Source organism: Acomys russatus, chromosome 17 (genome assembly GCF_903995435.1).
Source record: "Acomys russatus chromosome 17, mAcoRus1.1, whole genome shotgun sequence".
NCBI lineage: Eukaryota > Metazoa > Chordata > Mammalia > Rodentia > Muridae > Acomys > Acomys russatus.
The window spans coordinates 21978290-22004383 of record NC_067153.1 but is presented as its reverse complement, the minus strand read 5'-3'; the positions used below and the strand labels follow the sequence as shown (position 1 = coordinate 22004383).

General features: G+C 43.3%; 1 pseudogene; it reads left to right on the top strand.

Annotated features, from left to right (window-relative positions):
- Positions 1 to 1617: 1617 nt before the first annotated feature.
- The window catches only part of LOC127201206 (glyceraldehyde-3-phosphate dehydrogenase-like), an 804529-nt pseudogene continuing 780052 nt past the window's right edge, over positions 1618 to 26094 (top strand).

Sequence of the window (26094 nt, the reverse complement as noted above, 5' to 3'; positions counted from 1 at the left end):
CTAGGAAAAGTCATTCAAGGTTACCGTGTGGTGTTGCAAACACAGGCGCACCAGACTCCAGAGGCCACGCTCATTCAGCTTGGTAAGCTGTGTGCCTTTTTGTCTGTCCATAGCAGCAACATCCAAATCCATGCGTTACTACGCTATAAATATGAACTATCCCTCATGGACTTTTGTGTCTGATCACTTGACCTCTGGCTAGTAGAGATGCTTAGGGAAACAGCAGGGTCTTTTGGGCATAGTGCCTAGGTGGCAAACATGGTGCCTGAGGAGCAGAGCTTGAGGGTTCTAGGATGGCTTCATGTCCAGCTACCTGTCTCTGCTTCCTGTCTGCGGTTAAGTAACATGACATCCATGTCATAGTTGGGAGTCCTAGCTACCATGTTTTCCTTGCCACAAGAGACTGAAACTCTAAACTGTGAGCCAAGGTAAACCTCTCCTCCCTTAAGCTACCTGTACCAGGTATCGCATCACAAGAGCAGAAACATTTGCCAGTACACGAGGATTCAACTTATTGGGGCTTAAAATATTTTAACACTTGTGTCTGTGCTAAACATGTATAGATACTGGCTATTAATCTCCAAGAAACTCATTTAAGATCTAATATATGGCATATGAATTGTACTAAGTATTTGAAGGCATCAGGAGATGTCACAATATTAAGGGATATGTCTTGATTCTGTGTTGATACTACATTATTTTATAAAAAAGAGACTTCTTCAACATTTAGGGATTTTTGAGCATCCCCAGGGAACCTAAAACTACTATTCATGGATACAAAAGATGTTGATGTACTTAAAAACTAAAGTTAAACATACTATTTCAAAGTCATCAGAAAATAAAATTTGTTTCAGCAACAATGACTTGAGATAGTTGCAGCAAAATCACAGGCTACAGTTGGGCAGCACCAGGGCCTGTGGTTTGGTTGCAGAAGTGCGTGGTGGAATCCATGTCCAGCGATAAAGCTACAGCAGACTCACCAGATACAGACACCCAATAGGGCAAGTAGCAGTGATAAAGTCTGAATAAATTACATAAATTGAATGAATGTGCATCTCCTGCTTTTGATGATATCATACTGTGGGTATGCAAAAAGGAGGGATGGAGCCAAGACTCTGTTTTCTTAAGTCTCTCCCTCCCTATGCATTTGCTTACAGTTTTGCAATGACAAGTTAAACTTAGAACTTATAGTCAATCCTTCTGAGGAACCTCCTGCCATAATTCTCCTTTGATTTAGCCTCCGCTTATTCCCCATATTGCCTGTGCTTCTGAGGTACCTGGCTTCCAATAGTCAGAATCACACAAGAAGTTCAAACAATAAAGGAAAACCGGTTGAATTTGACCTTGCTAAGTGCAACCCTCTCTGACAAAGATACAATAAAGTATATGAAAATACAGTACATAAATTACAAAAAATGCAGTGATAAAATTAATCCAGACCATATAGGCACACATATATGTTTTTGCTCTTATATGTCCAGAATATGTATAAAGACTACCTATTCAACCAATACAAAAGTAGGACAAAGCCCAACTGAAAGACAACTCTCAGAATAGAAAGCATAATTGGTCAGGAATCAAATATAAGAGTGTTCACCCTGGCTCTCTGCCCCTCCCTGTTCCAGAGACAGCCACATCTTTTTGTGCAGTGCCAGCCTCGTCCCTTGACACGATGGTGAAGGTCGGAGTAAACAGATTTGGCCGTACTGGGCGCCTGGTTACCAGGGCTGCCTTCACGTCTGGCAAAGTGGAGACTGTTGCCATCAATGACCCCTTCATTGACCTCAACTACATGGTCTACATTTTCCAGTATGACATGGCAAATTCTGCGGCACGGTCAAGGCTGAGAACGGGAAGCTTGTCATCAACGGGAAGGCCATCACCATCTTCCAGGAGCGAGATCCCGCTAACATCAAATGGGCTGATGCTGGTGCCGAGGATATTGTGGAGTCCACTGGTGTCTTCACTACCATGAAGAAGGCTGGGGACCACTTGAAGGGTGGAGCCAAAAGGGTCATCATCTCCGCCCCTTCTGCCGATGCCCCCATGTTTGTGATGGGTGTGAACCAGGAGAAGCATGACAACTCACTCAAAATAGTCAGCAATGCTTCCTGCACCACCAACTGCTTAGCGCCCCTGGCCAAGGTCATCCATGACAACTTTGGCATTGTGGAAGGACTCATGACCACAGTCCATGCCATCACTACCACCCAGAAGACTGTGGATGGCCCCTCTGGAAAGCTGTGGCGTGATGACCGTGGAGCTGCCCAGAACATCATCCTTGCATCCACTGGTGCTGCCAAAGCTGTGGGGAAGGTCATCCCAGAGCTCAATAGGAAGCTCACTGGCATGGCCTTCCACGTTCCCACGCCCAGCATGTCCGTCTTGGATCTGACATGCCGACTGGAGAAACCCGCCAAGTATGACGACATCAAAAAGGTAGTAAAGCAGCATCTGATGACCCACTGAAGGGTATCCTGGGCTACACTGAGGACCAGGCTTTCTCTTGAGACTTCAGCAGCGACTCCCACTCTTCCACCTTTGATGCTGGGGCTGGCATTGCCCTCAATGACAACTTTGTAAAGCTCATTTCCTGGTATGACAATGAATTTGGTTACAGCAACAGGGTGGTGGACCTCATGGCCTACATGGCCTCCAAGGAGTAAGAAGCCCTGGACCCCACCCCCCTCCCCAGCAAGGACACAAGAGTGAGAGAGAGGCCCTCGGCTGCTGAGGAGTCCCTGTTCCAGCTCTGCCCCTGACACTGAGTATCTCCCCTCACAGTCTCCATCCTAGACCCCAGAATAATGAGAGGGGCCCAGGGAGCCCTACTCTCTTGAATACCATCAATAAAGTTCACTGCACCTAAAAAAAAAAAAAAAAAAAAAAAAAAAAAAAAAAAAAAGCATTCACCCTTACTAATTATCTAAGATTTCAAACAATAATGATATACTGCAGCCTATATCATCAGATTTGCAAAATGTTGAAAATGAGGCTGTAACATAGGTTCACGGTCATAAGGACTCAGAATTTTCATAGATTTTCATGATAACATGAATTATTGCTGGAGGTTGTAAGCACTGACAATGTCTACTCAACCTTAAAAGTATGGGGTACTTACAGTTAGGCAGTTCCTCTCTTAGAAGGGTATCCTCCCAGACACCCAGAAATATGCACACTGAAAATGTGTTCAGTCTCTATTCCAGGCAATTATTTGCCAGGTTTGAGTTCATGTGTGCAGAACCATTTTACCAGGTGTCACTAACATAAGGACAAACTGCCATCACAATGGCTTTCTGGAGGCAGCAGACAAGCAGCTGGAATTAAGCTGCGAAGAGAAAAGGCCTTGGGTTTTCCGGTGTCAGGTGTGGGAGTTCATTTGTGAACCATAAGCACATTCTCATGTTCAAAGGGCTACTGTCAAGACAAAGAATTAGACCCAGTCTCTGACCATATAATAGATGGGGCATGTTAATGTCTCCTGAGCCAAGAATAGTGGAGAGATTCTACGCAGATGAACTAGGCACATTAAATTGCAGTTTTTAAAAAAGTGGTTAGATTCACTCTTCGGTTAAGGCACATCTAGGTTGTTTCCAGATTCTGGCTATTACGAATAAAGCTGCTATGAAGATGATTGTTGGGCAGTATATATGGGAAGTAGGAGCTACTCTAACATGGACTCCCATGCCCACTCATTGATCGCTTCCTCCTGACTGGGCGGCCTTGCCAGACCACAGAAGAAGAGCATACAGGAAATCCAGATGAGACTTGATAGGGTGAGGTCAGATGATAGAGGAGGAGGGATCCCTCTTTCGGGGAACTAGGTAGTGGGAGAAGGGGGGATGGAGGGGGCTATGATCGGAATGTAAAGGGAACAAATTAAAAATAAATTAAAAATTTTAAAGTGGTTAGATTAAGCTGCTTGGCAGAGCATAGAGAGAAAGGGGGAATGTGAGGTCTGGGTTCTTGGTCAGGCAAAGGTCTTGACCAACTATAAAATGGAACCCAGAATGCTGGGGCCATCACCTGGCAAGTCTGGCCTATGTTTTGTGAGAAATGCTTTCCAGAGAATATTTCAATTGATGTTAAAGACATTCTTCATTCTCCTTTGTGGCCACTCGAGTTCCAGAGAGGCTCAACAATTTCCAGGTTACAAGTGATAAATCTGGGATCGAAATCCAGACATATCGGACCTCAGCAGTCATGTTCATCTGGTGTCGTTGTATTACCCTCAGTGAAAGCAACTTCTCTTTACACTTCCTTTTCACCTGCACCTCTGGACCTATGAACCCAGATGCAGAGCCTGTGGCAAAAAATTGCTCACTGACTCTGAGGCACTAAATGAGAGCGCCATTGCAGGTGGCCTTTGGGGGCAGATGTACTGAGTTGTAACTGGAAGTCTTTCTACTCTCTGGGTTTGATTGACAAATGAAATTTATATGTTTATAGTGTGCCATGTGTTGTTTTTAAAAATGTATACATTGTGGAGTATCTACTTTGAGCTATTTAACATATATAGCTACCCCCACTGACTTAGTTTTTATGGTTAGCATGTTTGAAACCCACTTTGTAGATTGACAAGATTTCTGAGTACATAGCAACACAAGTAAGCTCTCCAGCCACTAAATAAATAATTTCAATCTACTTTCTTAATGTCTTTTAAAAATTACCTGGCACACCTTTAATCTCACACCTTTAATCCCAGCACAAAGCGGAGAGAGGCAGGCAGATCTCTAAGTTTCAGGATGGCTAAGGAGACAAAAATAAACCCTGTCTCTAAAAACAAAAACAAAAACAAACAAAACAAAAAACCAAAGAAGAAGAAGAAGAAGAAGGAAGGAAGGAAGGAAAGAAGGAAGGGACAGAAGGAAGGAGGGAGGAAGGAAAGGAAGAACAAAGAAACAAACACACAAGCAAAAGAAAGCCATACCATACACAAATCTTTGGATTTACTCTTTTCTCTAACCAAAGTTTTGTTTCCTTAGACTGGTGTTTCTAGAACACCCTTCCCAAAAATACCACTCCAACCCTTCATCACCACCTTTCTACTTTCTAATTTTGAGTTCAACTCTTTTAGGTTGTGTGTAACAAAATCATGTGACCATTTGCCCTCCTGGCCATAGTTTATTCACTTAGCACAATGTCCTTCAGACTCCCCCTGATGTTGAAAATTGGAAGGATTTTCTTCCTTTGAAAGATGTAGAAGTCTATTTATACACATTTTTCTTTTTCACTCATCTAGTAATGAACACATAGGTTAATTCCATATCTGGCCGATAATGAAAAATGCTGCAATGAACATAGGGAACAACACTGTTCTGTGCATTGGTGTCATTTTTTCATTGGATGGGCCATCCCTTTTTTTCAGTTCTAGGGATCAAATCCACATGGCTTCTTGCACGACATTCACAGGTGCTCTGCCACTGAGCAGAGCCTCCCCCAAGCCTGGTAGTTCTATTTTCAGCTTTTGAGGAAATTCCATATTGTTTTTCATATTGGGCATGTTAATTATATTCCCACCAACAGAGTGTTTATTTTCCTCCACATCCTCATTGTCAGTTGTTTTCTTTCCTCTTTTTAACAACAAAAGTAATTCTAACAAGTAGATGATGATATCACGCTGTGTGTTTAATTTGCATTTCAGTGATAATTGCTGATTCTGAGACTTTTAAAACGCATCTTTGGCTTCTGTGTGTCTTTTGATAAGTATCTGCTAAGATTCTTTCCCTTGTTGAACATGGTGGCCCATTTCTGTAAAATCAACGCATGGGAAGTTGTGGTTGGAAGAGCAGGAGTTAGAGGCTATCCTGTGCTACAGAGTGAGTCCTGGCTCAAAAACAAATATGTTTTTATTCTGAAGAATTTCATTTGCTTTTAGCTATAACAAATTGGATTGTTTTCTTAACTTCTCTTTCAGATAGTTGGTTGTTAGGAACATGGCTGAGGTTTTCAGAGTGTGTGTATGTATGTGTGTATTTTGTGTGTGCTTATGTGGTGTGCACCCTCATGTGTATACAGGTGTGGGTGTCCATAAAGAAGACAGAAGAGCATTTTGATGATTCTTCTCTGTCACTCTCCACCTCATCCCTTTGAAACAGGTTTTCTCACTAAACCTGGGGCTAAGCTGGCACCCAGCAAGCCTCAGCAATCCTCTAGTCTCTACCTGCCAAGGCATTAGAGTTATAGGTGTTCATGGCAGGACTCTGCACTAATCACGGGGGCCAAGGGTTCAAAGTCAGTTTGCACAGTCAGGGTTCTCTCGCAGCAAGCTTGCTCCCCACTCCTGGAATGCTACTAACTTCTGTGTGTTGGCTTAAAGGTGCACAGAACAGTGTTTTCTATTGGGTAATTACTCCACAATAAGTGCACAGGAGCAGTCTGGGAAATCTGGAATCTTTGCTTCTGTTGGCTGTGGCTTTACAAAATTGGGAACAAATATTGTGTGAAAACTCCATCTCCAGAACAAACGCTGGAGCAGGATTCACACTCAAGAGTTGTCGCAGAACCTGGGTTCTATGTGCACTTCAGAACTGGAAGGAGATCTCATGGGTGCTGTTTATATTCATCTGTATTCATCTACCTCTGCCTATTGTGCCTACATTTTGAAATCCTATTAACCTGTTCTGTCATAATCAGTGAAACATTTTGTTAAACACACCTTAGAACATTGTGGTGGTTTGAATGACAATGGCCCCCATAGGCTCATGTGCTTGAATACTTGGTCCGCAGCATCCTCATGAGGAGGATGTTTCAAAGTTTTCTCTCTCTCTCTCTCTCTCTCTCTCTCTCTCTCTCTCTCTCTCTCTCTCTCTCTCACTCACTCACTCTCTCTCTCTTTCTCTCTCTCTCTCTCCCTCCCTTGCTCCCTCCCCTCCCCTCCCTCCCTCTCTCTCCTTGTACTTTCAGACCAAGATGTAAACTCTCAGCTACTGATGTAGGCTCATGCCTGCCTGCTGCCATGCTTCCTGCCATTATGATAATGAACATTAACCCTCTAAAACAGTGAGCCCCAAATTAAATGCTTTATTTAATAAGCTACTCTGATCATGGTGTTTAACAACAATAGAAACGCTAAGACAAGCATAGGGGTGAAAAGGGGGAGGAACAGCTGCCATAGTGGCTGGCCTTTGGTGATGATGTCACAGACAAGCACCAGTGAGGCAGAATAATGGCAGTAGCCAGAGTGTCTGATTTCTCTGGCTCAAGTTTGTACACTGGATCACTTAGCCTTAATTGTAATACTGGTTAACGTCATGATTAGCGCCATAAGTCTTTATGGCTCAGAAAGTGTTTGGTGCACAGTTGCTTGATAGATACAAAGCCATGAAAGGAAACCAGGCAGGAATAAGGCAAGATTACCAATTCTAAGTCAAAGTCCGTTCCTTGGGGCTTATTCCAGAAGCCTCATATAGAACAACACACTTTTACTCCCTCATCTCACGTCCCCCACCCTCAATTTAAATGGCCAGTTCTTTCATGAGTTTCAACTTCTGCTTACACCTCAACAGTGACCTTTTTACTCTGAGGTGGATGTGCCCAGCCCTGCCTAATTAGCAACAAGTTGCTCCCTTCTCCCCAGTGCAATAGGACAAGCATGCTGGGCGAGAGGCAGGCACTGTGGGCTGCGAGCTGGGCTGACAGTACCCTGCTGTGCACTTTTTTGTTCTCTGCCTTCACCATCTTAGGCTGAAGTGCCAGCCTTGAGACATCTTGTTCTGGTTTCTGCAAAGACACACCAAGATAACACATGGGAAAGCCTTCTGAAAATGTTATGAGCACGCTACAAATTTAGGCATTATTATTATAAAGGCAATAAAAGGATTTATCACGCTGATTTATAGCGAGTATAGTTGTGTGCTTTCATGGTTTTCAAGAATGGAAGTAATTGCAGTTGGCAGATAAGTCCTCAGCAGTTAACCAAACCCAAGAGTATTGGAGAAAAGGCACAACTTGGCCAGTTGCACATGAGTTTAAAACTCTCTATAAAAATAAACAAGTATCCCAATATAATTAATTCCTGTTCCACCCATTGTCCCTGCCCTGCTACTCCAAGCAATACAATGTGCCCAGAAGCAATTACCCTTTGAATCCTTCTAATCCCAGCTGATCGTTTCCAGTTTTAATTGTGTTGCTGGGGTTTGAATGTCGCAGTTCAAACGTAGCCACTTAGCACCAGTCCAGCTTGTAACGCTGCTTTGCGTGCAAAGAGCACTCCCTAAAAATCTCTGTTGAACTTTGTCCCAGATAGTACCAAAAGCTCCAGCCCTCCTTACCTTCAACTGCTGTACAGTGAGTGGAGTAAGGGCCAAATCGATTCAGAGAAAGTACCAAAAGCTATGGGACAAGCTCACTAGGAATCTGCAAAAAAAAAAAAAAAAAAAAGAAAAGAAAGAAAGAAAGAAAAAAAAAAAGAAAAAAGAAAAGGTGAGGCAACTGATGGAAAATAAGGTTTATTTAAAAGTTTAATTTTTCACTGTTTTTTAAAAACTTGCAATGATTTTTAATAAAATGGAAGTTTAAAAAAATAAAAATAGAAATAAAAATAAAATTCTCTTCCTAGTAGCAAAGCCCCTCCTATGAGAAAGTGCAAGCCTCTCAGGAAGGATCTGACCCACTCCCTCCCCCCCCCCCATTCAGAACAGAGACTAGGAAACACAGAAACAATGTCAGGTACGGAGCCCTGATGTGCCAGAAGTCTTATCTTCAGTCATGTTTTGTTGCTAGGTTGCTCCACTTTGCACTGCCAGCCTCCAGAGGAGAAGCTATGTTACTGGAGTTGTCAGGGCCAGTATGGCCATAGACACCTAACAAGCCCAGCTTAGCCACCAGTCCTCATTGGGACAGTTGAGGAAATGTTCAGGAGTGATAAACAGAAAAAGATGGCTTATGCAGTGTGGCCACCTTGGGAAGAGGGGTGACAAAGTGAGCTAGAGATTTCCAGGTCCGTCTTCATTGTTAGATTTCAATAGGAGGTATGCTTAAGTAAATGGTCCTGCTCAAGGTGTGGTCCCACTCTCTAAGTATTGTCTGGGCTCCAGTCTTCACGACAAAGTGATCTGACAAATTGTTAAAACTGTGTGAAATGTCTTTCCAGAGAAATCACTGTCACTGACCCCAGACTCTCAGCCTCTTCCTAGACCCAGCAAGGGATCCCTGGAGAAAGTTGTATTTCTTAGAGTCTATTATTTTTTAAGTCTGATCACCATAGGGAGGGATACAAGTGTTTTTTTAAACTGTCTTCTTTCCTGTCAGGACATTGACAGCAAGGCTGCCAGGAAGATGTTCCTTCTGAGGGAAAGCAGAATTAAAAGCATCTGGATGGAGGTGTGTGGGAACCCTGTTTTTTTCTTTCTTTCTTTCTTCCTTTCTTCTTTCCTTCCTTTCTTTCTTTCTTCCTTTTTCTGAGCTGTACATTATTATATTTTTTTATTATTTCAGTATAAAATTAATCTCAACAAAATCCATCAATGATAGTAACCATTATAATCAAACTATAGTTTTGATTTTTAATTAATAATCTTATGTTAAATGCTGAAAGCAATTACAATCTCTTTGTTATTCTATAATCTTATCACTGGCTCTTCAGAGAAACAGCAAGAGAACCATCTTAATAAACATCTTTTAGGTTGTTTGGTTTCTCTGTGTAGCAGCTCTGGCTGTCCTAGAACTCACTTTGTGGACCAGGCTAGCCTCCAACTCACAGAGATCTGCCTGCCTTTGTGTCCCAGGTGCTGGGATTAAGGGTGTGTGCTATCACACCCAGCCCATATTTTAGATTTTTAACAAAACAATGGGATCAAATTTTTATAATTTTATGTGAAAACATGTGAAGGAAGGATAGTGGGCACATGTCTGTAATGCTAGGACTTAGGAGATGAAGGCAGGAGATTTGTAAGCCCTAGATCAGTTTGGACTGGATACTTAGACCTTGTTTCAGAAAACCAAAAAGAAAAGAAAATGTGCAGGGTGTCTGAGAGAGAGAGAGAGAGAGAGAGAGAGAGAGAGAGAGAGAGAGAGAGAGAGAGAGAGGCAGGCCATTGTCACTGGAAATGGTTAAATGGATGGTAGAGAGATGTGAGGACCTGGGTGGGGTGGCGGAGAAGAGGACTGGCTTTCATAATGATTTGTCCTGTCTGTCCCCAGGATCTACTGTATTATGGGGCTTGGTGCATGAGAAAGCAAATATACCCCATAGAGAGGTTATGGATGTCATCTTTGGATCTGGTAAATGATGTGTCCTGTAGTGTATAACCTGAAGACTATTAAGAGTCAGTACATGGGGCACATCTTTTGACAGTTTGTTCTGTAATGACTGAGGCGAGTGTTGTTTAAGCTCTTTGCCTTGGTCTTCCTGTATGTACTACATAGAGCCTTAAGGAGCAGGCACGCATATGCCATCTACGAAAGGGTCCAGTTGTTTTATCTAGCTCATTGCCATAGTATTTAGTCTTCCTGTGGTCTGAGGGCTGTTCCAGACTCTTTCTCCTTCTGCTTCCCACATCACTAATGGACAAGCTTTCTGAACATGAGTCCAACCCTGTTCTTCACTGACTTAAAGCCCCATGTTATTCTAGTCACCTGCAGAATAAAGCTCATATTCCTTAGCCTGGTGGATAATGCCCTTCATAGCCAGCTGGTCACCATGATTATCTCTGCCAGCTGCATTGTATCTCACCCTACTTCCTTGCAATCTTCTTCTCAAATGACTCTTTGTTCATCAAGTCCCCAGCATCTGCCATACCTCGGTCAATGTTTATGGAAGGAGTTTAACATACTAGGGAAATTGTGTGTTCAAATCTTAGTTCTGCAGTGAAGTGTTGGACAAGTATCATCATCTCAGTTTCCCTGTCCTCATCAGTAACAGATGGAAACAATAACTCCTTTGTCGCCAAAAAATAACATTGAATAAGTCCCCAGGAGTCAACTCTTACTACAGTGACTGGCATAGAACAAGCTACAGGCCATTGGTTTCTTTCCTCTCCCTTTAATTCCCCACCCCCAAAATTCAATAAGCAGGGAGGTATAAGCAAAGATCTAGACACTCAGAGTATGCATCACTGGGCCACAGATCTGGCTGTATGAAAAATCATTGTTAGGTTCTACTCCCAACTATTTGTATTGCAAGGGGGTACCAATGAGAATCACAGACAAGAGTTCTCACTCTCAGAGAGTGGTCTCTGAAAACCTACCTAACTTCACACCAGGCTTCACAGTAGCCACTTAGAGATGGACACTATAAAAAAAAATGGGGGGAGACATGCCTTTGTTCAGGAGCTCTGAATGGTCATGAGATTGAGAATTTAGACCTCCCTAGATTTGTAGAAATGAGTCAGGCTTGTCATTCCATTCAATAAAAAGCAGCCAAGTTTAAGTGAATGATGCCGTCATTTAAGTGACTGATTCAGGGACTTTTAGATGAGTAAAGGAAACAAAGCCACATAGACAGACAGCATCCTTCAGGGTTACTCCCTCTGTACTACCCTCCCAGCTGGACCATTCACATCTGTTCTAGAGCAAAAGGAATTAAAAACTGCCTGACTTAGAATTTTGATGAGCCTGTGGGCTGGTGGAATCTGAGAGTGACACGTCTGTGAATTCATCATTAACGCACCTATCTCCTCCTTCTTCCAGTTCTTCGCCTTCACCACTGGATAGATTTCCTTTCCGTTCATTATGGACTTTAGTATCCACTTTAATTTACTATTACCAACCTATAAATATTAAAGGGTGCATAAATCTTTTATCTATCCATGTCACTATGCCCCCACAGGTTATATGAGACCATGTCTTTGCCTGAGAAGATCCTGCCATTTGAGGAAAATAGAAAGAGAAAGAAAGAAATAGAAAAAAGAAATAAGACAGAAGAGAAAAAGTAGGATGGAGGAAGCAGGAGCAAAGTAGAGAGGAATGGAGAAGGAAGGAAGGAAGAGATTAAAATAAGGGAGTCTGAGGCAGAAGGGGGCTTGGAGGGAGGGAAGAATAATTGATTATAATATCTACTGCATGACTAAATCTTTACAGTAGCAGAGCCCTTGACTTAAACAACTAAGGGAAGACAGGCCTATTTTGACTCCTCACTTCAGAAGTCTCAGTCCACATTCCTAGGCTCTGTTCAGCCAGAGCCCCTGGGGATGCAGAATGTCATGATGGCTGCAGTGGGTGGAGGGGGCTGTTCCCCTTACGACAGACAAGAAATAGAGTGTGAAGCCACATCCAAAGTGACCTACTTTCTCCAACTAAGTGTCACCTCCTAAAGTTTCCATTACCTTCCAGAACAGCACCACCTGTGGACGCAATATCTAACATATTAGTCCGTGGGACTAATGACACATCACATGTGAACTAGCCGTTCCTCTAGCCACTAGCCCAAGAAAAGTGAAAAGCTACATCCGTACAAAGGCTTTTCCTTAAATGTTTACAGAAACTTGCTTTGTGACACTCCAAAACCAAAGCAGCTATATAGCCATCAATAACAAAAAATTGTGGTATATCCATACAATGAAATACTGCTCACAATTAAAAGTGAAGAAGCCAGGACAATATAGCAGAAGTTGTAAATGGTTTCTAGTGTGAAGATTTACGTAAGATTTAAATTATAGTAAAGAAGAGAAAAGAAGAGGTAACAAGAGGACACAGATACCTTGAGAGTGATGGATAAGTTTATTATCTTGGCTGTGGTGATGGGTTTGTGTATGCACTCATATTAGAACTTACCAAATGGTTACTTTAAACATGTTGGTTTACTATGTGTCAATTATACCTCCATAAAATTGATTTAAAAATAAGATACTTATATACTGAAAAGGAGGGAGGGAGGGAAGAAACAAGGGCAGTGAGATAAAGGAAAGGAGTGGAGGAAGCTGTAACGCAGGTGCCTGTCCCCGGGCAGAGAGATTGCTTCCCAATCACTTTATTGCCCAGGCCTGGACTCTAATCTCCCTGAGTCCCTGCAGGTGGAAAGGAGACTGAGAGAAAAAAAACAGGGAACAAACTGATATGCCAAACCCCTAGGTAAACTGTATCTGCAAAGCTAGTCTAGTCAAACAGTGCATAAGTAAAAGCTTCTGGTCACATCACATAAAAAAGAACAGGAGAGGTTGAAGGAAGGATGACAACCGGAAGGAAAAGAAGCAAAGGCAATGAAAACTAACAGAGGAAGGAGCTTAGTGGCTGATGAATGAATAGGGCCTGGGGAGATGGCTCAGTCAGTAAAGTGCTTACTATGCAAGTATGAGAACCCGAGTTCAGATCCCCAGGACTCAGAAAAAGAAGCCCAGTGCAGTGCTACATGCTGGTAACACCAGTTCTGGGGAGGTAGCAACAGGGAGAGTTTTGGTGCTTACTGGTCATCCATTCTAACCAAATCAGTGAGCTCTGGGTTCATTGAGAGACCCTGTCTCAAAAAATAAGGTCGGGAGTGATTGATGAAGACACATGACACCAGTCTCTGGCCTCTACATGCACACACAGTAGAAAATACAAACAAATAAGTAATCTAGATACTGGGCTGGGTTTGTCCACACTGCATCTCTGATGCAGCAAGAATGTCTGAGAGGAGGAAGGGAAGCTCTTCTGGTGAAGGCAGGAATGTGATATGGGCAGAAGGATTGGAGCTTGAGGATGAGAATGAGAAGGGAAGGCTAAGGCATCTACATGTTGATCTTGTCTGAGGCACCACTGACACTGCATGGCTGTTGGAGTGGCCAGTGGCCAGCATGAGCTGTGAGGGCCTAGTATTAGTGGCCACTAGACCCCACCCCTCATTTTACAGATGAAGAAGCTAGGTTCCTGAGCGAGGTGGGTTGCCATATTGCAATACCCACCTTGGGATACAAGAGAGGCTACAGGTGGGTATCCCAAACTGACAATCTATCTTTTTTTAATGGAAACATGAATTCAGCCCTACTATTAAGGTTTTTACTTACCTCACTTGTATGAGGAGCTAGTACTGAAATCATTTGCTGGGGTTTCAAATGTGTAGAAAAAAAGGGGGGAAACTTATGTTAAGGAATTGTTGAGACTAGTAAATCCAAACTCCACGGAGAGCATGTGCAGACTGAAAAGCCAGGGAAGTCTTTCCTCTCAAGGCCAAAGCCATGTGCTGGCAGAATTCTCTTTCCCATCAGTCTGGTCCTTCTCTAGTAAGGCTTTCTTGTGATTTGATAAAAAGCCACCTACATGATGGATGGCAATGGGCTTTATTCACTCTATTTCTGTCAATATTCATTTCATCTAGATATCCCATTTCCAGGAACATATAGAAATAATGCTTGATCAAAGGTCTGGGTTTTGTAGCCCAAACATGATGGTATCAAAAATTAACTATCACAGGATGCTTAAAAACAGCCTTTGCTGGTTTTCCGTGACAAACTTCATAGAAGTGCTCACTAACTTCAGTTATGTCCAAGGGAAGTGTCCTTCTCCCTCTTTTTTCCTCCTCTGCTCCCACTTTACAACCCTCTCTGGAGCCTGAGTGGTGATGCTATCCCCACCCTCAGCTCCCCGGCTCTGGCTGGCAAGATGGTGCACCATATATGAGCTCCATCGAAGCCAGCCTAGTGACCTGAGTTTAATCCTCAGGACCAAGATGGTAGAAGGGGAGAAATTTCAGGTTGTCCTATGACCAGAAGTGCTGCATGGCACATGCACCCATAGCAAAGAATTAAAGAAATGTTAGGTGGGCAGAAACCCTCTCCAAGAGACCAGGGCACTTCACCTGCTCTTCATCCTTATCTATTTCCGTTCCCAAGAGGTCTCTGTCATCTCCACCTCTACTCTAGTGAGTGGCAGTTAGCACTGGGTTTCTAACTCCTTGGGTCCTTCTTGTTTCTAATATGCAGTTACAACCATTTCACATCCCGTTCCTTTGAAGTTTATTCCCATAGAAAGTGGTCAGCTATCTCAGATGCTTCCACTTAGTGATGAGTGAAATTTTCACTTTCATAGGCTTCCTCTGAAACCATGCCTTAAAGAAATACCTAGTATAGGACACAAAAGAGGAGACTCCCAGACTAGTGTGGGAATGAATTATTTGGAACACCATTTCTCCATCAGTGCCTCTCATGGAAGGCCATCTGACTATAGGATCAAAGTTTTCATGTCAGAGATCCTGGAAGAGCATCAAAGAGTAGGACATGAACACACTCAACAAAACGGATAGTTCACATCAACCCTAGGGGTTAGTGAGACATTCGAATCCTGAGTTCCCACCAAGGGTCGTCATGAATGAGTATCTTACACGCCCTGAAGCTGCACCCTTCACTTCTCTTTACCCCTATCCCCCACTGTCCTGAGAAGTGGAACTCATCACTGTCACAGTGCAGCTCAGGAGCAGGAAGTGACGTGGCTATGATAACAGAACTAAGAAAACCAGAATGTGACCTGCAAAGCACTTTTGCATTCACCATCATGGGGAACCCCTGAAGTGTGGGGAACCCTGAAACACCCTCGCTGCACCTCTTTTTGCTCAGTAAGCCATACTTCTTTCCCCATTTCACTGAGCTCACACTTTACAGATAAGGAGCCAGGGCTCTAAAAGGTTTTGAAATTGCTGGTCCAGGCCACATAACTGGTTGGTCACAGACCCAGGGCTCACATCTTTGTTACCTCATGTCAGCTCTCCCCTGCTTTCATCCATATATGGGGCTCTGTTTCTATTCACTGCCTCTTAAAAGCTGAACTGCTGTCTTCTATCACGCGAGGAAGGTATAATCAGTTGTTTCTGTCTGCAGATTTCACATCAGAAAATTAGAACAGGGATAGAGAAAAAAAATATATTAAAGAATGATGTAATTATATCGCAATCTTAAAAAGAGAAACTGAAAAATAAAGAAGAAGAGAAAGGAAACTATTAAGGAAAAAATATCATCTGTAACAAACATCTATGGGTGCTCAACTCCCATTCACAGGAGCATAGCATTTGATGGTTAGAACCATTTTGGCTGTAGATCAGAGAGAAATCAGTCTCCAACTAACAGTCCTCCCCACTGGCTGGCTTTCATACTGCTGGAAGATGCTCAGTAAGCTTCTAGGGAAATGGGCATCAATGGTTTTGCTCAGCATTGGACCCTGCATGCTAACATATTGATCTGCCACGCAAGATATCTCACCAGTGCAATAGTGGCACAACTTTTGTGGTTCCTTTTATGCTTTCTGATTGGATTTGAGGCCTCTTCCACAGGAGACAATTCCATGCCTGGTACTGTAACCTTGCTCACAAGTCTATGTGAAGTACAGTCAGCTCTTGTTATTTTGCTTAATGGTCATGTTGTCAAATTACCTTTTAAATATTTACGTTTACACCCATAGAGCTGGGCTGTCCTCAGTCTTGATCAGAAATGCTTTTTTTTTTCCCTAGGTAGCAGTTAATACAGAGACTCAAAACCAAACAGAGTGTTGAGAAAAGAGGGTGTGAGTGCTCAGGTTTAAATGGGACATCTTTATTACCCACCCACCTCTACACCAGGTTCAGAAAACATCATAGAGGAACAAATAATGTAAGAGCCAGAGGATGGGGATGGTGCTATGAAATGCTGTCTTCTGGACATGACACAGCTATTGCACTCCTGGACCTATAGCAGCTCTGGTTATCTACATAAGATCTACATAAGATCAAGTCAGCCAAAAGGTCTCACCCCTTACTGAGGAGTGGCTGGCAGCTCATAGCTGCAAGAAAAGAAAGAAATCACCTTTCTTTAACAATTGGGTTGTGGCTAGTCCTATTGTAACTTGTTTGGTTAATATCCCTGGGAGGCCTGCCCTTTTCTGAAGGGAGACAGAGGGGAAGTAGATGTGGGGAGGATGGGAGTTGGAGGGGGGCTGGGAAAAAAAGGAGAAAGGGGAAAATGCAGTCAAGATGTAATGTAAGAGAGAAGAATAAATCAAAAAATAAATTCAAAAAGAAAAAAGATTGTGGCCACTAGTAGGTTTCACACGCTATGGTGGATGGATCCCACAGCCATACACATATGGACAACACTAATGAGATTCAATGGCTTATCAAAAAAAGGGATATGAAATTGGGAGGGAAGGAAAGGTTGTGTTAGGTGAAACATGGGAGAATTGGAGGGGGAGTTGGGGTGCACATGATAATCTATCATTGCATACAAATATGAAATCCTTAAAAAATAAAAAAAATAGTACAAGCATAAAAGTTAAGGTCTAATATTTGTATATACCTTACAAACATGATCCTGTGTACTTAAATTATGCCGAGATTAGCTATAATCTCTAATATATTGGCAATTCTATGTAAGCAGTTGCTACACTATATTCTTTACAGGCTAATGGCAAGAATAAAATACTTGGGCATGTTCAGTGCATACACAAATTTGACTCTTTTCAATCCACAGCTTGAATCCACAGATATGTATTGCATGGCTGCAGAAGGACACCTGAAATAATGGAAGCTCACCTTACTTTCCTGGGCTACATATTTGCAGGTGGGATGGAGAGTTAGCTCTTCACAGCACCATCGCCTCTAGCCCCTCCCTCACTTCACCAGTGACAGCTGACTCATCTGATACTGGTAAGGACAGAACAGCAACGCCAGCACCTTTTCCTATGTTGGAGGCAGCTGAGTGTAGTGTGTCTCATACTCAGACTCTGGGTCAGGATGTAGCACTGATTTTCTATACATAGCACTGACACTCTAGGAATAGCTACAAACACGTCCCTCCTCCTGACACAAAAAAGGAACTCTCCAAAGCACAAGTACTGAAGAGAAGGGGAAAGAAATGACCATGCCTTTCCTGGTGGACCCCGGGAAATAGACTGTCCCCTCTCTGAGCCTTGATTTCATTCTTAGCCAAACTGCAACTATGTTTAAGAGAGGGGAAAGTGGCTATCAGAGCCTAGGCTTTGATAGAAAATGGGACGGAGCAAGATTTCAAAACTCCCCGAAGTAATTTCAGCAAGACTTGAGTGGTGGAGACAAAGAGGGAAAAGATATCCAAACTTACATTGAAGGTACGGGTGTGTGGTGCTGTGTTGACCACAATTAACAGAGTCACATTGGAGGAGAAGAGAAGAAAAAGGCTACCAACTGGCAAATTCAAGTTGAGGCACGTGGAGTTCTGGGTGACCAAGGACATCAAGTAAAGAGACCCAGCACACAGCTGAGTCCTTAGTCTAGGGGTAGGGTTCTAGAACAGGGCTGCAGACTGGGACTGGGGCAGCATCCTCACCATGGTGCATTCACCACAGCAAGAGTACTTTTAATGAGAGATGCAGATGCGGTATTCTCATGGAACCTTTCCTCCTCTGGGTTCAGTTTTCCTGTCTCCCTAGTAACTATTGCCATGGGCATGCTACATGCTTTGTGGGGTTGTTTCGTCTCTCTCTAGCTCCACTGTGAAACACAGCCTTCATGGCAGCAATTTCTTCCCAATACACATGTCCTGCCCTTGTGTATCTCCATGGTCTATGAGAGTTCCCTGGCATATCACAAGTACTTAAAATGTGTTGCGTGAACAAAGAAATGATCCTCCCATTAATGCTTACTGTCATTTAGTATAATATTACCTCAGGTATAGACTAATACTACATAATAAAATTTAATATCTCAGAAATACCATCATTATTTGGGACAGCATACTTTTTTTTTCCTTGTGGGGCTGGCCTGTGTACTGCAAGATATTTGTCACTGCGCTCTATGCACTAGGTGCGGGGGTCCACTCCATTTCTTTGGTGTGACGTTCCCTTTCCTGGTTGTGGCACTAACAATGGAGGGAATGTGGTAGATATGCCTGCGCACCATTGACTGATCCCAAAGCCTGTTTTCCTCTCCCATGATAGTTCACTGTGTGATCCAGGGTCTTCAGCAGACCTGCTCAGGGATCAGTCTCCTTCCTTCTCGGCTTCCTGTACTCTAAAGTCCTATTTTCCCTTATCCGTCACCTAGAGAGTGGAAAGGGATCAGAGTAAAAGTCATCCTTATACACGGCATTTATTATTCGCCACCCAGTAAAAAGTGAGGCTGGGAGGTGTCACAGGAATCTATGCCTAAAAGGAAAGAAACAAGGATGTAGATGAAAACAAAAGATCTATAATGTGTCCATCAAAAACAAAAACAAACAAACAAAAAACCAAAACCATCAGAGGCTATGTAGGAGAGCAGCCTTCTAAGTCTGCTAAGATGGCCACTGTTTCCTTGCTCAGGGTCACTTACACTGAAATTTTGTAAGGCAAGGCACTATCCATCACTCAGTGATGGCCAAAACATCCGGATAAATAGTTCATTAAGGAAAAGAAATGAAGTCATTTTGTACGTTATGGTAGTGCCACCCTGTATACATACTGTACAATGACCCAAGACCAAGCTTTTATTCAATACTCTACTTTTATGACCTATAAATATGTCCATAAATATGCCTTAACATATAAAATAACCCATTTCTTTACTATGTGATGACCTTCATGAGTGTAGAGACACCATTTCATTTGCTGCTATATCCTCAGTGCCAGTTCTGTGTTACAAAATAGTTTTTGCTGGGCTAGGGAAAGCCTTATTCAGTGAAGCACTTGCCTCATAGGCACATAGGACTTGAGATTGACCCAGAACTCATAAAGAACTGTCAAGTATGGCGGCATGGTTTTATAACCCCAGAAACAGGGAGGTGGAGACAGGATGACCACTAGAGCTCACTGGCGAGACAATGTAGTCTAACTGGTGAGCTTCAAGCTAATAAGACCTTTTCTCAAAGAAAGTTTCTGAACTTTCATTATTCCTGAGCACAGCTTGTAAGGTAATCTTCTGGCCTCCACATGTGTGTGGACACACATGCACTAGTGCTGCACACACTCATGTGCACATGCATGTATACACACACATGCACACACAGGCACTCTAGGAAAAAATATGTTGAAAGAGCTCCGTAGACACAATCCAAAGTCAGTTCTCAATCTGAAAATTGCAGAACAAAAATAATTTCATCAGTACAGCATGTACAACCCTTATTTTTTGCCATTTTTTCATAAATCATATTGGATAGCAACTGTCCATATAGGATTTATGATGTGGGAGGTGTGGTTTGAAGTCTGTGGAGGTGTTTAGAGATGTGAATAGGATGTATGTAAACACTGAACCTTTTTATATAAGGAAACCAAGCAACTGAGGACTTTGCTTTCTGCAGGAGGGTTTTGGGACCAATCCTCTATGGATACTCAGAGGCAATTATGTTATTGAGTACAGGCGCTAGGCTAGGTATTAGAGACAGTTCATCACCTCTTAACCTTTCCGGCCTTATTCTCCAGAATTCTACCACATTGCTGAATCAAGGTAGGCCGGCAACTAACAAGACCTGTCCAGAGTCTCCTGTTAAATTACCATCCAGCATAAAAGGAAGGTCTGCATCACTTTTTAAAAATATGCATAGTTTGTTCTATCTGAGTCCTTCTTGTTCCAAAGTTCAATATCCCCTAATGTCCCAGAGGTACCACCTGACCATTCTTCAAAAGCCTGGTGCTTTTTTTCTGTACTTCATTACCACTTTCACTTACCACAACCCCTTTTTTCCTTGTATTTTTAGTTGGGAGCCTAGACTTTAACAGCTGAGCCATCTCTCCAGCCCCCTGCTCCCGCCCTTTTTTTTTTCTTTAAGCACCAGTATTTGTCAAGTGCGAAGCCCAGCTTATGTGTCCTTTGCGCTCTTATGTGGCAGTAGGACCTTGGGGCTAGAGAAGGCTGCATGACTCAACTCCCAGCCCTGCTGTTTTCTTTCAAGTCTTTTTTCATTGTTGTGGATCAGTGCTGAAGGGATAGTGAAGAGCGTCACAGTTATAAATGTCTCTACCTCTCAGCTACTCGGCCAGCTCAGCCCCACCACTTTCTAACTGTGACACTGGTCATATCATTAATTTCCCTGTCCCTCCATTTACCTATTTGTAAAACTGAGTGGATTCCACCCTGACACTTGGCACAACTCGCTACTTAGAACTTTTTACTATAAGTATGAGGCTTACTGACAAAATCAGCAACTCTGAAGCACACGACAAGTGAAAAGATTCACCTTTTCAGCTAAGAGGACATAGTGTTTATTAAACAGGTGGATATTTTCTGCTCTCATACCTGATTCTGAATTCTGGGAATTTTGCTAGAGGGCATCTGTATACCACCACCAATAATAATAATAATAATAATAATAATAATAATAATAATAATAAGAAGAAGAAGAAGAAGAAGAAGAAGAAGAAGAAGAAGAAGAAGAAGAAGATGATAATGATGATGACGACGACACTATTTTCTTTCTTTTTTCTGTTTTGTTAAGACAGGGTTTCAGCGTTTTGATTGTGTGTGTGTGTGTGTGTGTGTGTGTGTGTATCCTTGACCATCATGGACTGGCTTTTGTAGAGCAAGCTGGCCTCAAACTCACAGAGATCAGCCTACCTCTGCCTCCCTGAGTGCTGGAATTACAGGCATGCACCACTGCACCCAGCTTTAATGACACTATTTTCAATTCATTTTCATCCTTAGACAGAAAATGCAAGTGAGTGATGACCTCTCAAGCTATTTCCAAGGCTGTGCTGGTGTGAAAAGGTAACAGTCCTGTGAATTTGTTGCCTTTTTTTTTTTTTTTTTTTTTTTTTTTTTGAGCAATGAGATTATGAATTCCAAAGGGGGGAAAAAGGGTGTTATGTAAAACGCCACATTTATCATGAACTTTCTCCAGCATTATCTCTTTGCTTTCATATTGCACTTCTGTGTGTTTGAACTTGCCCCTGAACTCTTACTCACACAAAACACAAACACTGAAAACAAGTTTGCCTCCAGTGAGTCCCACAGGGCAAGGTATTTGACATTTTTCTTCCTTCCTTCCTTGAACTTTTTTTTCCTTGGGGGAAGAGGATGTTTTCTTTTCTTGAGACACACTTTCCCTTTCTGTCTCATCTAAGCCACTGTACCTTTTAAAGTGTTAACTCTATAAATTTCATCTCACTCATTCGCTTAAGCCTCTGTCTTTCAAAGATTTCAGGTGATGGACACTGGAACAGCGTCAACAAGCTTCGGCATCATCTTTGATTGCTTGTGTGTGACAGTCTGAACTCCATTTCTTTTCCACTGTCTTCCTCCCCACATTAACTACAGTCTTCCCCAGATAGCATCAGCCAGCGGTCCTGACAGGACCATGATGAGAAACACCTTTCCAGAAATTAGACTCACCATCTCTAATTGCTCTGAGTCTCATCACAAGCATCAGAGGAGGACAGCAAGGGCATCTGAACTCTACGGACCCCACTGAGGGCTCTCAGTGCAAACAGAGAAGCAAAGGGCATCACCATTAGAAGATAGTATCTGGGGCTGAGAATGTAGTTCAATGGTAGAATTGCTTACCTCACATGCCCAAGGCCCTGGGTTCCAGACCCAGCACCACACCCAAAAGTAAAAGATGATCATCTCTCTCTCTCTCTCTCTCTCTCTCTCTCTCTCTCTCTCTCTCTCTCTCTCTCTCTCTCTCTCTCTTTCTCTTACTTTTAAATTCCTGGGCCCTCACCCCCTACATGTTAATTCTCAAGGCTCAGTCAAGAAGTGATGATTCTAAAATTTCATATTTTTTATTACCTACCACTCAGTTCTTATGCGCAGCCAAAATTAGGTGTGTGCTTTTTGTTATGTTTTGTTCTCAAAGGTTGTATTATCAGTTGTTTAGTAGTAGTGTACCTCCCCAAAGAAATGGTAGAGACCTTATTTCTCGGTTCCACACATGAGATCTTGATGGAAGATAAGGCCTTCATGGGTATGATCAAGTTAAGATGATATCACACATAATTAAGATGGGCTCCAATCCAATGTGACTGATGCCCTTATTAAAAAAAAAAAAAGACATAGCCAGACACAAAGGAGCAGAAACTAAAGCAATTCATCCACAAGCCAAGGAAATGCAAGGGCTGCGAGCAACGCCAATGAGCTCAGAGAAGGGCACAAAGCAGGTTTCCTCAAGAGTCTTGAGTGGGAGCCTGGCCCTAATGACACTTGGGTCTTGAGTTTCTACCCTTCTGCATTTGTGGTTATTTTGGCCATTTGAATTGTGGTTCTTCAACACTGAAGCTCACTAAGAAGTGAACACAGAATCCTTGCGATTCTTTCCTGCCACCGTTCCTTTCCCTGGGACAACCCCTCTGCTTGTCTGAGCACACCAGTCACTGTCCTTCATATCCATGGTGCAAAGACGCTGACCTCTGGCTCCCAAACGGAGTGCTTCTCCCGACCTAGCACTCACCAAGGTGCATTTCGATTATCTTGTTCGATTCACCAGGCTGCGTGTTAGTCACCTGTAAACACTTCCTTGGCAGGCATTCAGTAAATGATGAAAACGGTGAAGGGAGCATTCAGACAGGTGGCACTTAAAGATGGATGAGCAAGAAACCAGCCTTACCCAGAAGGAATATGGTAATGTTCAAAGAGAGAAGTTGTAAGGATGACATAGCTCAGCATCTAACCTCAGTATGCTGACCCATTTCATCTGCTTTCCAGCGTCTCTCAAATGCTCACACTATAAACCACTTTATAAAGGGTTCAAAACATGGATCCCTCAGTAGGGTGGTAACAGGGGAAATCACTAAGATGCCTAGCATGACTCCTCTTGTGATGCTAGTGAATTCTTTTGACTAAATGCTCCAAATGAATTAACAATTTATAGTGAATGCCAGTATAATACAAATCCAACCCCTGATCACTGAGTATGGAATGCCCACTCCTCTGAACCCTCCCAGGCTCAGGTAAAGCTACATAGCCTTAGGAAATCATTCCTTGATTTTCTGTAGCAGCATGAATTCCTTCTCACTGGCCCTTGAATGCACTACACCTCATTAGTTCTGAGTAATAAATCTGAGCCCAGTGTCATGCCCCAAGCCTGAGGTCCAAGCCCAGGTTCCAGAGGTCTTACCCTTGTGAGATCACAGCACTCAACACAACCACGAACAGCCTAGTCAGTCAAGCAGACATGAGCAGGGGAGAGACACTCAGGTCAGGGTCAGCAGCTTTGAGAGTGAAGCATTAAGATTGAGAGCTTGTCACCAGGCTCGCAACAGTTTGGAAAATTCTGCCACCCTGAGACCACCTATAAAAACAATGAATTTTCTTTATCTAAATGCCCCACAGGAGAGGCTGCCATTTTTTCATCACCTGACGTTCACACCTGTGTGAAATTCAATTCTCTACTGAAGGCTTGAAAAAGACTAAGTCTTGAGCAAACTATGGTTTCCAGCTACCTGAACCTCTCCCAGAAAGAGATGACCCTTCATATGCAGACTATTAACTTAGGAGATAATGGCTGCCAACCTGATCAATCATACACTGAGCCTTCTGGCTTGGCCTTGGCCCACATCTCCCGCCTTCTCCTTGCAGGGCCTTGATTCATGACACTTGACAGCCAGGGATCCTGACCTGGTTCCCAGGGAAGACTGGGCAGCCTTGGAGAACAAGACAGAGAGGCAGGCAGGGTGGAGACACAGCCTGAAGGGCAGCAGGGAGGGAGGTTTCCCTGGAAGACAGACGTGAGCACAGCTCGGGGCATACACACTGACTGTTTACCTGGCAGCCTGGCAGGGAATGTTGCAAGAGCTCTTGGCCGCCAGATTGCAGCCTGATTATTACTCAGCAGCAGTAGGCCTACTTGAGGTGAATTGCAAGGGTGAGCTTTAACAAGGAAGCCTGTCTGCCGCACCCAGGGTGCACCTTTTACCCCGGGAACTCGCCTGAAGACAGTTCATATAGTTGCTGCCAATAAAGGCTGGAAACTGTATGGAGAGCTAGCTGGTACTGGCCCAAGCAGTGGAAGAAGTTTCTAGGGCTTGCTTCTCATCCTTTGTTCCTTCTCAGCTCTCCTGAATTTTTCCAGTGCATTCCTTGAAGTTTAACAAAGCAAAGATCTATGACAGCACCCTTCTAGCCTACTCTCTCCCTCAGAGGCTGTCTTGCCACATCTGCTCTGTCTTCTGCAGTACTCCGGGGAGAACTCTCAACTGCACATCTCCTTCGCCTTTGAGCATCTTTGCAAAGGTTCCCTGTTTGCCTTGGGCCTTTCCCATTAGGAGGACAGGCACTGCCAATCCAACCTTAGCCTCTACAAGCTTGCCTCTGTGCTTGAGCTGGTTCTGTGGAGCAAATGGAGAGTAATGACCACTATCAACTCCATTAACAGTAGCCTTGTATCAAAGGACACTGTCAACCTAGTCCAAGCCCAGTTCAGACAGCAGCACAACGACAGTTTCACAGGCCCTCTGGCACAATTCGGAGACATCACGCCACACCTTCATTTAGGCTTCAAAGTAAAAGCTTATAGGTCCCAAATATACCATGATACTATCTCTTTTAATCTGGCAACTATAGTTTGGGATACAGGGACTGGCATTCCCATCAGAGAACACAGTCTGGCTAGGTTTCTCAGATTCCTCAGTGGAGGAAGAGACTGCTGAGCAAGCACCATGGCTTTTCACGATCACTCTCTTCTAAAAACATGAACTTCCTCCCCTGCTTCCTACACACTCAGCAAATATCCTTCCTCAGGACTGAGATCCTGTGAACCTCTTCCTAGCATCTACCTGTCATGTAGCCTATAGGTTCTCAGCATAACTTACTGGACTTACCAAGGCCTGGTTTGCTTGTGTCTCTTCCCAGAAAATGTGATTCCTTTATGAACACTGTTTTATTTCTGCATGCCCCTGGTGGGATAAAACTGACCATCTCAGAGCTCTGTGAATCCTCTTTAATATATGGTGTCAACATTGTACTGGTTGGTTTTATGTGTCAACTTGACACAAGTCATAGTCATCAGAGAAAAGGGGGCTTCCCTTGAGGAAATGCCTCTAAAAGATGCAGCTGTAACGTATTTTCTCAATTAGTGATCAGTGGGGGAGGGCCCAGCCCACTGTGAGTGGTGCCATCCTTGGCCTGGTGGTCCTGTTCTATAAGAAATCAGGCTGAGCAAGCCAGGTGAAGCAAGCCAGTAAGCAGCACCCCTCCATAGCCTCAGGCACCAGCCCCTGCTTTTAGATTGCAGCCCTGCTTAAGTTCCTATCCTGACTTCCACCAGTGATAGAATATAATCTGGAAGTATAAGCTGAATAAACACTTTCCTCCCCAACTTGCTTTTCAGT